Here is a 2,388-nt window from a genome sequence, read left to right on the forward strand (position 1 = left end):
TGATCCAGACATTGGCAACATCCACCTCACATCTGGTCCTTGGTTCCTTTTTACATATTTAGAGTGCACCTGTATACGGCCTACAAACACTCCTGTATACTGTTTGGTGGTTGCCTGCCCATAGACTCCTTTCTCTAAATGATCCACACATTGGCAACATCCACCTCACATCTGGTAATGTGTCAGAGGTGACATATATTTACAGCTCACCTGTATAGAGTATCTGTATGTACACACTCAGCCTACTGTGTTGTGGTGCCTGTCCATTGCCTGCATTCTCCAATTCTGATCATTATTGCTATCTTCATTCAGTTATTTACCCATCTGTCTCCTTGGGCGAGATCAGTAGGTAACTCTGCATCAGTCCATTTACCCAATCTTTGGCCCAATTTTGTTTTTCCCTTCATTCCTTTATGTATTTTTTTCTTTTCTAATTTCAAATATCACTTTCAGGTGATTGATGTGGCCTGAGCCACCACCACCACCACCACCACCACCACCTACTCAAAGCATCATGATGCTCCAATAGCCAGAAGTCTACGTGACTATCATCATCATCCTCCTCCTCATCATCATTATCATCATCATCATCATCATCATCATCATCATCATCATCATCATCATCATCATCATCATCATCATCATCATCATCATCATGTCCTTCCGTGAGATCCCTAAATCCAAAGAGGACTGTTCCACTTATGTTAGGTTGAATGCCCAGAGGGGACGGGGCAGTGTAATGGTCTGGAATCCCTACAGATTTAATGCGTGGGTCATCCAAAAGGCGGTCCTGGGGTCATCCAAAAAGCGGTCCTGGGGTCATCCAAAAAGCGGTGCTGGGGTCATCCAAAAAGCGGTCCTGGGGTCATCCAAAAAGCGGTGCTGGGGTCATCCAAAAAGCGGTCCGGGGGTCATCCAAAAAGCGGACCTGGGGTCATCCAAAAAGCGGTCCTGGGGTCATCCAAAAAGCGGACCTGGGGTCATCCAAAAAGCGGTCCTGGGGTCATCCAAAAAGCGGTCCTGGGGTCATCCAAAAAGCGGTCCTGGGGTCATCCAAAAAGCGGTGCTGGGGTCATCCAAAAAGCGGACCTGGGGTCATCCAAACCAATCGACATGACCCTACGCCCAGATGATCTTCTAAGGGACCGAGGGCAGCACCCGCAGCAGGCCCCGGGTCACCTCGCCTGCCAGATCGGCCGGGCACCCCGGGTCCTTCCCGAAGTCCGACCTCAGCCGAGAGGTTCCTGCAGAAGACCAGGTGGGGCCCAGGAGTCAAGCCTTTCTTGCTTGACTCTCCGCTCGGGACGGGTTCTCCTCCCCGGCCTGAGGCCTAAGACCCTTTGGCGAGCTTTTGGGGGACTTTGCCATCTTCCGCGCCCTTCGCCCTGGAAGTCCTTAAGGGGCCCGGGTGGGCCTCGCTGCCAGCTGGAGAACGCCGCCCGTGGGCTTAATCTGCCTTGGGCCGTTGGCCTTCCCGAGGCCCGTTTTACAGGTCTGGACTTAGAATTTTTCCGAACCGACCTCTGCCTGGAAGTCCTGAGGGGCCGAGGCTGGGCCTCTGGTGCCTGGGGAGAACCGCCGACCCTGGGCGAATCTGCCTCGGCCGGTGGCCCTCCCGAGAAAGGGGGTCACCCAAAAAGCAGGCATGGGGTCATCCGGGATGAAAGCGGGCAGGGGGTCATCCAAAAAGCGGTCCTGGGGTCATCCATAGAGCGGACCTGGGGTCATCCAAAAAGCAGGGACTTAGAAATTTTTCAAGGTTCAGGCAGGGGTCATCTAGGGACTTAGAAATTTTTCAAGGTTCAGACAGGGGTCATCCAAAAGCAGGGACTTAGAAACTTTTCAAGGTTCAGGCACTCTAGGGACTTAGAAATTTTCGAAGGTTCAGGCAGGGGGTCATCCAAAAAGCAGGGACTTAGAAAATTTTCGAAGGTTCAGGCAGGGGGTCATCCAAAAGCAGGGACTTAGAAACTTTTGAAGGTTCAGGCAGGGGTCATCCAAAAAGCAGGGACTTAGAAACTTTTCGAAGGTTCAGGCAGGGGGTCATCTAGGGACTTAGAAATTTTTCAAGGTTCAGGCAGGGGGTCATCCAAAAAGCAGGGACTTAGAAATTTTTCAAGGTTCAGGCAGGGTTTTTCAAGGTTCAGGCAGGGGTCATCTAGGGACTTAGAAATTTTCGAAGTTCAGTCAGGCAGGGGTCATCCAAAAAGCAGGGACTTAGAAACTTTTCGAAGGTTCAGGCAGGGGGTCATCTAGGGGACTTAGAAATTTTTCGAAGGTTCAGGCAGGGGGTCATCTAGGGGACTTAGAAATTTTTCGAAGGTTCAGGCAGGGGGTCATCCAAAAAGCAGGGACTTAGAAAATTTCTGGGACCCTTTCGGCCTGGAA

The sequence above is a fragment of the Polypterus senegalus genome, unplaced genomic scaffold, assembly GCF_016835505.1.
Source record: "Polypterus senegalus isolate Bchr_013 unplaced genomic scaffold, ASM1683550v1 scaffold_779, whole genome shotgun sequence".
Classification (NCBI taxonomy): Eukaryota; Metazoa; Chordata; class Cladistia; order Polypteriformes; family Polypteridae; genus Polypterus; species Polypterus senegalus.